The sequence below is a fragment of the Neoarius graeffei genome, chromosome 5 (genome assembly GCF_027579695.1).
Source record: "Neoarius graeffei isolate fNeoGra1 chromosome 5, fNeoGra1.pri, whole genome shotgun sequence".
In the NCBI taxonomy this organism is placed as follows: domain Eukaryota; kingdom Metazoa; phylum Chordata; class Actinopteri; order Siluriformes; family Ariidae; genus Neoarius; species Neoarius graeffei.
In genome coordinates this window covers 13,847,617-13,863,175 of record NC_083573.1, presented here as the reverse complement: position 1 = coordinate 13,863,175, position 15,559 = coordinate 13,847,617, and the positions used below count along the sequence as shown (strand labels likewise).

The window sequence follows — 15,559 nt, the reverse complement described above, 5'->3', positions numbered from 1 at the left end:
TATTGTTTGTGTCACAATAAATAAAAAATAAAAAAAACGTGCACCTTTAAAGTGGTCGGCATGTTGTGTAAATCAAATGGTGCTAATCCTCCAAAAATCTATTTTAATTCCAGCTTGTACTGCGACAAAACAGGACAAACACCAAGGGGGATGAATACTTTTGCAAGGCACTGTATGTAGCTGCTACTAACACTTGCATTGACTCCCCTGAGAAGTGTTAATTATCGAATGAGTGAAGCTTACTAGGGTATGAAGGTGAATACAGATCATTTAGCAAAAAGCTCAGCCTTATAGGATTTAAAGCCATAGCATCATAGTACAGTCAGTATTGTGATGCAAAAACCAAATAACTGGATCATTATGATGTACATATTCAGACTATCTTGAATACAAGTGCTTTAATTCCTCTATTGAACAGCAGGGGGAGACAAAACACCATAATGTAGCCACCAGAGCAAAAAGAAAATACAGTATCAGACATAAAATGCTTGCTTTCTTTGGATAATACATCTGATGCAGACTTATTTCAAACAGAGGTGAACAGTTACGAAGTACATTTACTTAGTACTGTACTTAAGTACGCTTTTTGAGTATCTGTACTTGACTTGTTTTTTTTTTTTTTTTTGGAAACTTATGATTTTAACTTCCCTATATTTGAAAGACAAAAAAAATCCAGCCACTGGGGGTGCATAAGCGTACTCTTGGCACCGGTCCCAAGCCTGGATAAATTGGAGAGGGTTGCGTCAGGAAGGGCATCCGGTGTAAAACTGTGCCAAATCTAACATACGGATTGAAAAGAGAAATACCATACCGGATCGGTCGGGGCCCGGGTTAACAACGACCACTTCCGGTACTGTTGGTCAATAGGGTGCCGGTGGAAAGTATGTTACTGTTGCATCAAAACGGAGAAGGAGAAAGAGAGGGGGGAGGCGTGTTAGGAAAGAGCGTAAAAGATGGAAGGGAAGGAGCTTAGAATTGAGAGTAGGAACATTGAATGTGGGAACATTGACTGGCAAAGCAAGAGAGTTAGCAGGTATGATGGAAAGAAGGAAGTTGGACATTTTGTGTGCGCAGGAGATGAGGTGGAAGGGAAGCAAGGCCAAGAACATTGAAGGTGGAGGCAAGTTGTTTTATTATGGAGTGGATGGAAAGAGAAATGGTGTTGGTATTGTTTTGAGGGGAGAGTTGGTCAACAGTGTGATTGATGTGAAGAGGGTGTCAGAGTCATAGGCATGGAGTTGGAGATTCAAGGAGTGGTAATCAATGTTGTGTGTGTGTGTACGCCCCACAGGTTGGATACGAGAATGAAGAGAGAGTGAGTCTTTCTGGGAAAAGATAGATGAAGTGGTAGAAAGTATACCGAGGGAGGAGCGCGTGCTGATAGGAGCAGATTTCAATGGAAATGTTGGCGAGGGAAACAGAGGAGATGAGGGCGTGATGGGCAGATATGGTGTAAGAGAGAGAAATGTGGAAGGGCAAATGGTGGTTGATTTTTCAAAGAGGATGAATTCGGCAATCGTCAATACATACTTCGAGAAGAAAGAGCAGCACAGGGTGACGTTTAAGAGTGGAGGAAGATCTTCACAGGTGGACTACATACTCTGCAGAAGGGGTAATCTGAAGGAGATTGGAGACTGTAAAGTGATGGTAGGGAAGAGTGTAGCTAGACGGCATCGAGTGGTCGTGTACAGGATGAGCTTGAAGGTGAAAAAGAGGAAGCTTGAAATAGTGGAGTCGAAGATTAAGTGGTGGAAACTAAGAGCTTGATCATCAGAAGGAATTTAGGGAAGAAATGAGACGAGCATTGAGTGGTAATGGAAGTCTGCCAGAAGATTGGGATACTAATGCTATACTAGTAAGAGAGGCAGCAAGGAAGGTGCTTGGGTGGTCATCGGGAAGGAGGAAGGAAGACGAGACATGGTGGTGGAACAAAGAAGTGCAGGAAATTATAAAAGAGAAGAGGCTAGCAAAGAAGAATTGGGATGATCAGAGAGATGAGGAAAGCAGGCAGTTATACAGAGAGACGAGACAGAAGGCAAAAAAGAGTGGTAGCGAAGGCGAAAGCAGATGCATACCAGGAGTTGTACAAAAGACTGGAGACCAAAGGAGGAGAGAAAGACCTGTACAGACTAGCTAGGCAGAGAAACAGGGACGTGAGGGATGTACAGCAGGTAAGAGTGATGAAAGATGGAAATGTGCTGACAAAGAGAGTGTATTAAGAAGGTGGAAAGAATACTTTGAGAATTTATGAAATGAGGAGAATCCAAGAGAGAAAAGGTCAGATTCATTGGAGACAGCAGAGCTGGTTAGTAAGCTGTACTCGAGTTGAGGGGGGATGGGGGGGATGCCATCCCCCCTGGAATAAAAAATAGTCAAAATCATCCCCCCTCCCTTCCCTTGAGCAATTTTATCAATAAATGTGGACATTACTTCTATTTAACATTGGAATTAGAAATGCCATTCCACATAGCTTTGCTGAAACTGAGCATCCAATAAGCTCCCACGAGAGAGGGCACACGCAAGTGAAGCGTTTGAGGAGGTGACATTCAGTTGGGGTTCCGTAATTTTTTATTTCATTCAGCGTCAGTGACAGCAGCGGATTGCAGCATCATGGCCAAGCGGAGTGGACAGCAAGACCTAAGCAAGTTCGGATTTAATATCGCAAGAAAAAACATTTCAGGAGGTAAGTCAAGAGTTACGAATATCAGTCACACTTTCTGTGAGCCCACTATCATGCTGTAAAGTTACCGATATGGAGCCTAATTTGTGGGCGGCGGATAACAACACAGCTATCATAATGAATGTTAGTTTGGAGTCTAGCCAGCTATCGATAGCTTACTCAGGTTCATGTTAGCTTTGATTTCTTGTATAAGGCCATTAATTTAATCAGCCTGGACGTTCGTTTGTTATTCTTCAGGCAACAAAAAGTGTTATTCAAGACAGGAAGGCTAAAATAAATGACACTAGCAGTTTTGAAGGCTTCATTGCCTCATTAGAGAGCCGGTCACAACATGTAAGGCAGAGCAGGATTGGTGTAGGACTCGACAAACTGTCTGCTAAAATGCAGCTTTCTTTTTCTTCGTCATCGGCTCTTCTTCTGTTTCCTCAATGGGCCTTTTCCCCTTTCCAAATAAACTTTCCAAAGATGCCTGCTTTTAACTCATTTTGCTAGCTTGTATCCAGTATGTACCAAAGTGCTGGTATGTATCGAAGCAAAGTATCAAAGTATCCAAGGCAGCTCCTTGGTAACCGTCAACGTTAAGGTGTCACGTGACCTAGGTAACAGCGGGAATCAATGTTACAGAAAGAATCCGGTCATTTTTCAAAGCTCAAATCCTCGTTCAGATAATAAATAAATCAGAAATAACATTATAAGTACTTTTCTTTCCATTAAAATAATAACCGGTATGGGCATGTATAATTTGCATTACTCATAAGAATAAACACAATAATAACAAAAAGGAAAAAACAAAAAAAATGCATAATGCCTCAAACATCTTTTAGGAAGTTTAGTCTGATTTACAATTTACTGTTGCTTGTTTTAGCTTATTGGTTACCTACCTACCTCTGTATTTAACTCAATGTTCCCAATGTTCAGCTTTGAATAAAAATTCTATTGACTTGATATGAAAAGATTCAGTTGTTCATTTACATTGCCTGCTGAGGTTTTAATAAATTATTTCCCAAACGATTTAAAAGGAGCCTACCATGACTATGAAGTTAGACTTCAAATTTGTCATCTGCATTTCACCCTAATATGGAGAATGTGGTAGGTATGTCAGCCAGGAGACTGACTAAATATGACACGACATCCACACTGTGCATGTTTTACAGTAAAATACCAGTGTATTATGTTTTTTACAACAATAAAAAGGGTACACAGTGTGTACTATACACTTTATCAGCACAAAATACTGTATGTCTGGTAAATGAACAAAGTCCACAGACCTACGTTGTGTGCAAACCCTCCTAAAAGCAAACCAGTTTCCCACCGATGGACCGACCGATGGGTCGACACGCGACTAAAAATTTCACCATCCCCCCTGGTTTGATTTTACAACTCGACCACTGTTAGTAAGGATGAGGTGAGGGCAGCCATGAAAAGAATGAAGACTGGGAAAGCAGTCAGACCAGATGGTTTCCCAATTGAGGCTTGGAGATGTTTGGGTCAGATGGCTGTGGAGTTCCTAACGAGATTTGTTTAATAAGATCCTAGAGAATGAGAAAATGCCAAATGAATGGAGGAAGAGTGTGCTTGTCCCAATATACAAGAATAAGGGAGATGTACAGAGCTGCAGTAATTACAGAGGGATAAAATTGATGAGCCACACCATGAAGTTATGGGAAAGGGTATTGGAGGTGAGATTGAGAAGAGAGGTAGCAATCTGTGAACAGCAGTACGGGTTTATGCCAAGGAAGAGCACGTCGGATGCAATTTTTGCTTTAAGAATGTTAATGGAGAAGTACAGGGAAGGCCAGAGAAAGCTACAGTACATTGTGTGTTTGTAGACCTGGAGCAGGCATACGAGAGTGCCGAGAGATGAGTTGTGGTATTGTATGAGAAAGTGTGGAGTGAATGAGAAGTATATTAGAGTGGTGCAAGACATGTATGAGAACAGTGAAACAGCAGTGAGGTGTGCAGTTGGAATGACTGAATGGTTCAAGGTGAAGGTGGGACTTCATCAAGGATCTGCTTCGAGTCCTTTCTTGTTTGCCATAGTGATGGATAGCTTGACGGACGAAGTGAGGCAAGAGTCACCATGAAACATGACGTTTGTGGATGATGTGATATGTGGTGAAAGTAGAAAGGAGGTTGAGTTGGGTTTGGAGAGATGGAGGTATGCATTGGAACGAAGAGGAATGAAGGTGAGTGGTAGCAAAACGTGCATCAATGAGAATGGGGATGAGAGTGTAGTGAAGATGCAAGGAGTAGACGTAAAGAAAGTTGGTGAATTCAAGTACCTGGGGTCAACTGTACAGGAAAATGGGGCTGCGATAGTAAGGTGAGAAAGAGAGTGCAGGCAGGGTGGAGCAGTTGGAGAAGGATTTCGGGAGTCATTTGTGATAGGAAAGTCCCAGCAAAAGTGAAAGATAAGATGTATAAGACAGTAGTGAGACCAGCTATGATGCATGGATTGGAGACAGTACCCTTAATGAAGAGACAGGAGGCAAAGTTAGAGGTGGCGGAGTTAAGGATGTTAAGGTTTGCGATGGGAGTGACAAGGTTGGACAGGATAAGGAACGAGCACATCAGAGGGACAGCACATGTGGAGAGCTTGGGAATTAAGCTAAGAGAGATGAGACTGAGATGCAGAGCATGTTGGAAGGAGAATGTTGAGGATGGAGCTGCCAGGCACACGAAAACGAAGAAGGCCAAAGAGGAGATACATGGATGTGGTGAGAGAGGGCATGAAAGTGGCAGCTGTGGTAGAGAAGGATGCGGAAGACAGGGAGCAATGGAGACGAAAGATCCGCTGTGGCGACCCTTAATCGGGAGCAGCCAAAAGAAGATATTTGAAAGACAAATATCGTACTTTTTCCTCCACTACATTTCTATCAAGGTCCTTGTTACTTTGAAGCAGCTTTGAAAGTGGATATTTTTTCTTTTTTTAAAATGTGATTGGTTTTTTTCACAGGTGACACTGAGACAGTCGATCAGTAGTCACTAGGGTCACATGTCCACAGACTGGATAAAATCCAAGTTCAGTGATTCCTCAGCAGCATTAGTTAACTCGATCAGTTGATGGCAGAATGGAACGAAGTGGTTCTTCTGGGGAATGCATGCACCCATGGCTATAGCTGGAACCCATGTTTTAGTTTTCTAAAAGGATTAAAGAGTCATTTCTTTTTAAATGTTTGCTTTGTTTGCCAAAAACAAACCACATCACGGCCTACAAAAACTCGCCATACAATCTGTGGAAGCATATTGAGGGATATAAATGTTTTATTCCAAGAGAAATTTTGCAGTGAAGTTGTGCTTTTTGAGCTAGTGATAACGTTGCAGTAGCTATGCAGTCTGGTTAGTCAAATGACTTTCTATGGATTTGCCCACCAAGTTGCCATAGCCTTGTCCACGGCTAACGCTAACACACAACTAGTTAACTTGGACACTGTTCGCATGTAAAAATGGAGTTATGCTAACATGAATAATGTTAACTTATCTGAAGTCTCATCTCATCTCATTATCTCTAGCCGCTTTATCCTTCTACAGGGTCGCAGGCAAGCTGGAGCCCATCCCAGCCGACCACAGGCGAAAGGCGGGGCACACCCCGGACAAGTTGCCAGGTCATCACAGGGCTGACACATAGAGACAGACAACCATTCACACTCACATTCACACCTACAGTCAATTTAGAGCCACCAATTAGCCTAACCTGCATGTCTTTGGACTGTGAGGGAAACCGGAGCACCCGGAGGAAACCCACGCGGACACGGGGAGAACATGCAAACTCCGCACAGAAAGGCCCTCACCGGCCACGGGGCTTGAACCCGGACCTTCTTGCTGTGAGGCGACAGCGCTAACCACTACACCACCGTACTGCCCCCTTATCTGACGTGCTTTCAGAAATACATTTTAGCATAATCTTGCCAAATAAACAATGTAGAAATCTTTCTTTTCTCATAGTATTAGCTACCCAATATGGTTTTGAGTTTGAAAAGAGTTTGCTAGCATGTCAGGTAGAGCTTCACCAGAGGTGGAAAGAGTACTAAAATATTATACTCAAGTACAAGTACTGTTGCTCTGATGAAATTTTACTTAAGTACAAGTAAAGTTACCAGACAAAAAAAATCTACTCAAGTAAAAGTAAAAAGTAGATCATTTAAAATGTACTTTGAGTAAAAGTAAAACGTTACTTTTAACAATGGGTGTTTTCTGCCTCCATTGTAGCTATAATGAGAGCAATGAGTGTGCTTCAATTCAAATCTGTGGCTGAGCGCAACACAGCCTCGAATATGACCCACTACACACAGTCATGTCGTTTACATCACCCTGACCACACACAAAGCATTGTTGACGAAATATGAAAGTGAAATGTTGCGCCGAAATCTCGTAGCTTGCCTGTGTGCACTGTGTGTTATTGAACAAATGAAAAGGATTAATAAACCATGCTAGGGGTAACGAAAGGTTGGTTTCAGCACCGAAAACCGTTGCAACCGTTTCAATTCAAACATTATTTGTTTTGCTTAGTATTCCTTTCTGGCCTGTTGGATGTAGAATGGTAGGAGGACTGATCACGTCAGGTTGGCAAGCTAACTTGCTTGCATGATTAGCCAACCGAATAACAGACTAGTTACTGTTATGTTACAGTACCAACAGGTTGCTACTTCAACATTAGCAATGCCATCCACTATTTTTGGAATATAACCAGCCTGTTGTCGGTTTTACTATGGAAAGGAAACATTATGATGCCAATGACAATACTTACCTCAACATGCTTGCGCAGATTAGACGTCGAATTTTTGTATGCCGCAATGGTTGTCTTCTTGGGCACACATAATCTGCATTGCATAATGAAACTGTCATCCCTTTTCTCTACGAAGCTGAAGTGATCACGTATGTAGGGCCAGGGGTGCACTTCATTACTGGAAGAAATTGCGTTTTCTGCAGGGTCGTCCACCACAGGTTCCTCGGTCTCCTCCATGTCCGCCATCGTCTGTGTGAGACTCGCACGCGCGACAACTGTCCTTCCCGTGATTCATTTCCAGAACGCATTTCCCCTTCTCCGTTTTAGCCTTTTTTTATTTTTTATTTTTTTACTCAGTAACGGTTGTGATGTAAAATGTACCGAAGTACACTACTTAAAAGAAAACATACTTAAGTAAAAGTACACTCTTTAAAAATTACTTGAAAAAGTATAAGTACACAAAAAAAGCTACTCAAGTACAGTAACGTGAGTAATGTAATTCGTTACTTTCCACCTCTGAGCTTCACTCACTCGCTAGCTTAACGTTAAACCACCATGATGGCACAGCATGCATTCATTTTGTGAATTTATATTTGTCTCTTTGGTAACGGCATTAGCTTTTTGTAAGCATTGTGGCAATAATACAACAATGCATTGACAGAAAATGTACTTTTAATACTTAAGTATTTTTAAAAGCAAGTATTTCAGTACTTTAAGTAAAAATTTGACTGGACAGCTTTCACTTGTATTGGAGTAACATTTGACCAGTGGGATCTGTACTTTGACTGAAGTAATGAACTTGGATACTTTGTCCACCTCTGATTTCAAAAAGAAACAGTGTCAGTTTTTTGTCAGGACTAATTACACTTTATAGAAGTATGCCCCCCCCCCCAAAAAAAAAAAAAAACTCCATTCAGAAAAAATACACTCACCAGCCACTTTAATAGGAATCTGTTCTTGATTAAGATGCCTGTACTTTTCTGCAGGAGTGGAACCCATGCTGTTGCATGCTGAGATGCTTTTCTGCTCACCACGGTTGTAGAGTTGCTATGAGGTACTATATCCTTCCTGGCAAAAAAGCTCAAACCAATCTGGCCATTTTCCTCTGGCCACTCTTATCAACAAGGTGTTTGTTTCCATCCACAGAACTGTTGCTCACTTGATTTTTGTTTTTTGCACCATTTTTGTAGAGACTGTGTGAGGGGAAAACCCCAGGACATCAGCTGAAAGACTCAAACCAACACCCATGCCACAGTGAAAGAAAGTCACACTTTGAGATCACAATTTTTCCCATTCTGATGTTTGAACATTGTGAATGTTAACTGAAGCTCTTGATTTGTATCTCCATGATTTTATGCCTTGTGCTGCTGTCAAGGGATCGACTGATTTTACAACCCCGATTCCAAAAAAGTTGGGACAAAGTACAAATTGTAAATAAAAACGGAATGCAATAATTGACAAATCTCAAAAACTGATATTGTATTCACAATAGAACATAGACAACATATCAAATATCGAAAGTGAGACATTTTGAAATTTCATGCCAAATATTGGCTCGTTTGAAATTTCATGACAGCAACACATCTCAAAAAAGTTGGGACAGGGGCAATAAGAGGCTGGAAAAGTTAAAGGTACAAAAAAGGAATGGCTGGAGGACCAAATTGCAACTCATTAGGTCAATTGGCAATAGGTCATTAACATGACTGGGTATAAAAAGAGCATCTTGGAGTGGCAGCGGCTCTCAGAAGTTAAGGACGACCCGAGTTGTTATCAGCGCTCAGTTCAGAAGCCTGCATCTCTGATGGTATGGGGTTGCATTAGTGCGTGTGGCATGGGCAGTTTACACATCTGGAAAGGCACCATCAGTGCTGAAAGGTATATCCAGGTTCTAGAGCAACATATGCTCCCATCCAGACGACGTCTCTTTCAGGGAAGACCTTGCATTTTCCAATATGACAATGCCAAACCATATACTGCATCAATTACAGCATCATGGCTGCGTAGAAGAAGGGTCCGGGTACTGAACTGGCCAGCCTGCAGTCCAGATCTTTCACCCATAGAAAACATTTGGCGCATCATAAAACGGAAGATATGACAAAAAAGACCTAAGACAGTTGAGCAACTAGAATCCTACATTAGACAAGAATGGGTTAACATTCCTATCCCTAAACTTGAGCAACTTGTCTCCTCAGTCCCCAGACGTTTACAGACTGTTGTAAAGAGAAAAGGGGATGTCTCACAGTGGTAAACATGGCCTTGTCCCAACTTTTTTGAGATGTGTTGTTGTCATGAAATTTAAAATCACCTAATTTTTCTCTTTAAATGATGCATTTTCTCAGTTTAAACATTTGATATGTCATCGATGTTCTATTCTGAATAAAAAGGAATTTTGAAACTTCCACATCATTGCATTCCGTTTTTATTTACAATTTGTACTTTGTCCTAACTTTTTTGGAATCGGGGTTGTAAAAACAGCAGTGGCCGGTGAGTGTGTATGTTTTGTCAAATGTCTGTAAATCTCTATGCCTTTCTGTGTACAACATCCTTGGATAAATTTTACCCACGTTACATTAACCAGTAACTAGCTTACTTACTGGCTGTAGCGTTCATTAACTTGATTCTTTAGCACAGTGCTGATAAACTGCTGGCCTACTGTGCCACGAAATCCCCAGTTTTAAATGAACTTTAGCTGTGATAAATGAGCATGTGCACTGTTTATATGAAGACCTGCCGGGTAAAAATGAGTTAAATCAACACTAGGGATTTGACTGTAAATCTTGTGGGCCCCAGAGGTGTCTCCAGATATAGCCACAGTGTTAAAGGATAACCTTCAGCTTCTCACAGTGAGTATTTTTATAAGGAAGAATGCTTTAAAAACATTCCATTAACATGAGACTGGAAGATTTTGCGAAGGTTTGTTTGTTTTGTTTTTTTTAAAAAAAAGGTGAGTACGAAAGTACTAGGGTGTTTAGCGCATGTTGTGCTATAAAATTTTAATTGAATCAAGGCTGATCATGATCGGATCAGTGGATCAAATATCCAACGGCGCGTGATTTTTATATGACGAGAATGATCATGCTACGTTTCCTGACCTTGTGAGTTTGCGGTCCAACAGGAAACCATGTGGATTGAAATGACCCTGATGCGCTCTGGCTGTGTTTGTTCTAGTGTGACACATCAGTGTGCTGTTTAGACATACTGTATTTACCTGACACTGGATTCAGATGGTCTGCAACGATAAGTGTGCGACTGTGTGCACTGTATCTGTGCTGTGTGTGTAAGTGTAGGTTTGCACAGGCATGATGCTCATTTAAATAGAACCAGTGATCACAGAGAGGCCTTTCATCGTTTGAATTAGATATCTCCGGGAATATTAATCAGTGTATGTGTTTTTCCTCGACCAGATGTTCTGAACACCTGAACTCCTCCTTCCTTCACTCATCCCCCTCTCCTCTTCTCCTTTAGCCTTTAATTTGGGAGTGTGAGAGAAACAAATGTGTCTGAGGCTTACAGGAGAATGTGAGGAATGTTGCCTCTATAGGTGTTATGTTTGTCGTGGTTTATGTTCATGCAAGCATGTCTCAGTCACACCACCAAAAACAAAACACAGCTTTCACTTGCTACAACATGTTCCAGGCATCAGATTCAGAATGAGTGCATATGGACTTTGTTTGAGCATTAAATATCTTATCTTTGTATTGTATTCAGTTGAATATAGATCAAAAAGGATTTTTTTTCATGGAATTAAGGCTATGGTCTTGGGTGGTGCTGACATAAGACTCCTGTTCTTAGCTGGCAGGAGTGGAACCCGACATGGTCTTCTGCCGTTGCATGCTGAGATGCTTTTCTGCTCACCATGGTTGCAATGAGTTGCTCTATCCTTCCTGGCAAAAAAGCTCAAATCAACCTGGCTATTTTCCTCTGACCTCTCTTATCAACAAGACGTTTCCACCCGCAGAACTGTCGCTCACTCATTGTTTTTTGTTTTTCACACCATTCTGTGTCGAGACTGTGGTGGGAGAAAACCCCAGGAGATCAGCAGTGTCTGAAAGACTTGAATCAACATCCACTCATCTGGCTCAAACCAACACCCATGCCACAGTGAAAGTCACACTTTGAGATCATAATTTTTCCCATTGTGATGTTTGAAGTGAACATTAACTGCAGCTCTTGATTTGTATCTGTATGATTTTATGCATTGTGCTGCTGTCAAGGGATTGACTAATTAGATAACTGCAAAAAACAGCAGGTGGATGTAGGGGTGTTCTTAAAAAATTGGCCGGTGAGTGTAATTCAAGGAAATGCTTGGCCGGTAAAAAGATACGACAGTGTTCATTTTCAGGCTCTTTTTCTTTTGAATTTGATTTTGCCTTGGCTTCAACCCCCTGAAGACTCAGTCTTGGTAAGTCCTGGTCTTGGGCCTTGATAAAGATAGACCTGTAGACTTAGTGGAGGATATGATTTTGTAAGTAACGTAAATAACCCATCTATCTATGACATATACTGTACCACTTATCTGTCATGGTCATGGGGGAAGCTGGACTTTGTGGGAAGAGGTGGGGTCCACCTTGGGAAGGTCGCTAAGCTATTGTAGGGCAACACAGAGAATAACCACCATTCACACTTATAGGCAATTTAGAGTAGCCAGTTGATCTAATCTGCATGTCCTTGGACCATGGGAGGAACCAGTGAGAACGTTACATTACATTACATGGCATTTAGCAGGTGCTTTTATCCTGAGTGACATAAGAGTGTAAAAGTCAGGTACATGAAGTGCTGAACTTCTAGAAAAGGAAGTTCTTGTGTCAAATGAACAAGTGACAGCAATATCTAGTGTAATATGTTGAAATACCAATACTCAAACAGCCAAGGAAACAAACCAACCATATAAAGTATAAAGAAGTAAAGAACTCAAAACAGCTCACCCCAAGCTAGACCATACACAGCCTGGGTTGGTCAAGACCAAAATGCAGTTACACAGTGGGTAGGGAAGAAGGGGAGAGGTGCAGCCTGAAGAGGGGAGTCTTCAGTCTGTGCTGAAAGGTGGTCAGAGAGTCGGCGGTTCTGTTTGCAATGGGAAGGTTATTCCACCAACGGGAAACCAGAACAGGCTGGGCAGGAGCATAGATGATGATGATGAGGGGCCAGGCGACCAGTAGGAAGAGGAGGAGGGGCCAGGTAACCAGTAGTAATGGAGAGGAAGAGGAGCCAGGCGACCAGTAGTAACGGAGAGGAAGAGGAGGAGCCAGGTGACCAGTCGTAGTGGAGAGGAAGAGGAGCCAGGTGACCAGTCTTAGAGGAGAGGAGAAGAAGGAGGAGGGGCCAGGTGACCAGTAGTTATCCATCCATAACCTTTTATCCTGTGCAGGGTCATGCGCAAGCTGGAGCCTATCCCAGCTGACTATGGGTGAGAGGCGGGGTACACCCTGGACAAGTCACTGGATCATCGCAGGGCTGACACATAGAGCCCATGTTTACATTAGACCGTATCAGCGGATCATCAGATTAATGTTTTTAAAACGATTAGTGTGCACACAGCAACACCAATACACGATTTGCGTGCACACAGCAACACCAATACACGGATACGCTCGGCTCCGCAGGCATCCTGCGCTCCAAATCACTCCGCCCTGAACAGCGAGTGCCCTCTGGAGGGTGCGCACTCCGGCCTTGCGCAGCTCACAGAGCACGCGAGTGAAGTGAACAAGCTGTGATTCGGGACTGAGCTGCTGTGTGTGTGATCCCAGCGCACATCACTTACCACTTGCAAGTGGAAGGATGGCAAGCCTAAAGACAATCATAACTACACAATGGGCAGTATTTGCATCAGTATTTGCAGTATTTTCATACTTTTATACTCTTTAATGAAAGGTGATACAAGGCGGAAGTCCGCGCCGTTTTTCAGCAGTCGCGTCACATGACCAACGCCAGCGAATCAGGAAGGTGGATGTCACAGTGACGTTGTCCAATGAGACGCCAGCTAGAGCTCAGCACAGCGTATCCATGTATTCTGAATGTTTACACAGCACCGGAGCTGACACGATCTGGATTGAATACGTGGACCCTGGCGGATTCCCGTTTCCCGGCGTTTCCAGGCTGTTTAATGTAAACGGACAGTGCATCCGCGAAGAAAACAAGACAGATACGGTCTAATGTAAACATAGCCAGAGACACACAACCCTTCACACTCACACCTATGGTCAATTTAGAGCCACCCATTAGCCTAACCTGCATGTCTTTGGACTGTGGGGGAAACTGGAGCACCCAGAGGAAACCCACATGGACATGGGGAGAACATGCAAACTCCACACAGAAAGGCCCTTGTCGGTCACTGGGCTCGAACCCAGGACCTTCTTGCTGTGAGGCAACAGTGCGAACCACTACACCACCGTGCCACCCCATGAAACAAAATTATTAAATTCAAAATGTCCTTGTTTTTGAAAGCCAACTATATGGCTCGGTGAGCACATCCTGGACACTTCTCTCCACCTGACTGGATTTCACCTGCACCAAACGGACCGTGAAACGGAGCTCACGGGGAAAACGAGGGGAGGTGGAGTCTGCTTTTACATTAACGAAGGTTGGTGTACTGATGTCACGGTTCTAAACAAATCATGCAGTCCTCAACTGGAGACATTATTCATAAACTGCAAACCGTTTTATGCTCTGCGAGAGTTTTCCTCATTTATTCTGGTTGGAGTCTACATCCCTCCTCAGGTCAGTGATACTAAAGTATCATTCCTCATGTTTTTCTTGATCAACAGTGATTGATCCAGAATAGTATTCAGTGTTCTCCAGCTACAGATTAAAGCGTGTCTCTGTTTGATTGGTTCTTGGAAAAAGTTACCTGATTCCATGGAAGCAAATGATTCCACTGAGTAGTGAATTAGGGAAAGCATGCCGAGTTCCATCAACATTTTAAACAATGAACTGATGGCAATTATTCCTTACATAATGAACACCTCATTGTTTTAAAAACAGCACTAAGGTCTCCTAGGAGACTGTCTAAATTTTATGCATGCTAATGGAGAAAGGTCATGTCCTCCCCAACTAGTGCCTTTTGTAATTCTGATCATTAATTACTTCATCGACTGTTAGTTAACTGAGTCAAGGTGACTGTGTTCTAACTCTGTTTCAGGCAAAACACAATGAATCATACCAGCAGTGCCTTATGTAATAATGGACCAGAATGCACTCAAGTGTCTCCACATGAACTACCAACAAAGAAATAACACCATATCCCACATGGAGTTCATTCACAAAGTATTTGTGTATTTGTATCTGTGATGGTGCCGCGGACGGTTGCCTCGGTACTTTGCTCTCTCGTACTTTCTACGTTTTTGTGTATTTGTTGTGTTTCTTGCACTTCTTCTCTGGTCACATACTCCAGAGAAGAACTCATAAACATTGGAATAACCACCAGTAAAGTTTTTTCATCGGTTTTCATCGATCCGGAAAGTTTTCCAGAGCTACTTGTTGGAGGAGCAGCAGCTCTCTATGGTCTCCACCAAGGATGCCGGAGACACCGGGGGAAGTGAGCCGGCGCGCTCGTCAGGCTGAGGCAGCGGGGGTTTCGCACTGCACTCCCATCTATTCACCTGGCTAACGTCCGCTCTCTGGCCAACAAGATGGACGAACTGCTGCTCCTCAACACAATCAACACGGATTTTAACAGATCTGCTGCCTTGTGCTTCACCGAAACCTGGCTCGGTGAGCACATCCCGGACACTTCTCTCCACCTGACTGGATTTCACCTGCACCGAACGGACCGTGAAACGGAGCTCACGGGGAAAACGAGGGGAGGTGGAGTCTGCTTTTACATTAACGAAGGTTGGTGTACTGATGTCACGGTTCTAAACAAATCATGCAGTCCTCAACTGGAGACATTATTCATAAACTGCAAACCGTTTTATGCTCTGCGAGAGTTTTCCTCATTTATTCTGGTTGGAGTCTACATCCCTCCTCAGGCTTGTTTGACTGAGGCATTAAAACACCTGGCTGACCAAATAAACAATGTGGAGAAAAAACACCCGGACTCTTTGCTCATTGTTTTGGGGGACTTTAACAGAGCAAACCTCAGCCACGAACTGCCAAAATATAAACAGCACATTAAGTGTCCCATCAGGGACACTAAGGTGGGGTTTACATTAGAC

General features: G+C 42.8%; 1 long non-coding RNA gene across 1 annotated transcript; it reads left to right on the top strand.

Annotated features, from left to right (window-relative positions):
• Nucleotides 1-2,624: 2,624 nt before the first annotated feature.
• Nucleotides 2,625-8,783, top strand: LOC132885896 (uncharacterized). The gene is made up of 3 exons (XR_009654637.1): nucleotides 2,625-2,683; nucleotides 8,393-8,460; nucleotides 8,597-8,783. It is a non-coding gene; the product is annotated as an uncharacterized LOC132885896 (long non-coding RNA).
• Nucleotides 8,784-15,559: the final 6,776 nt, after the last annotated feature.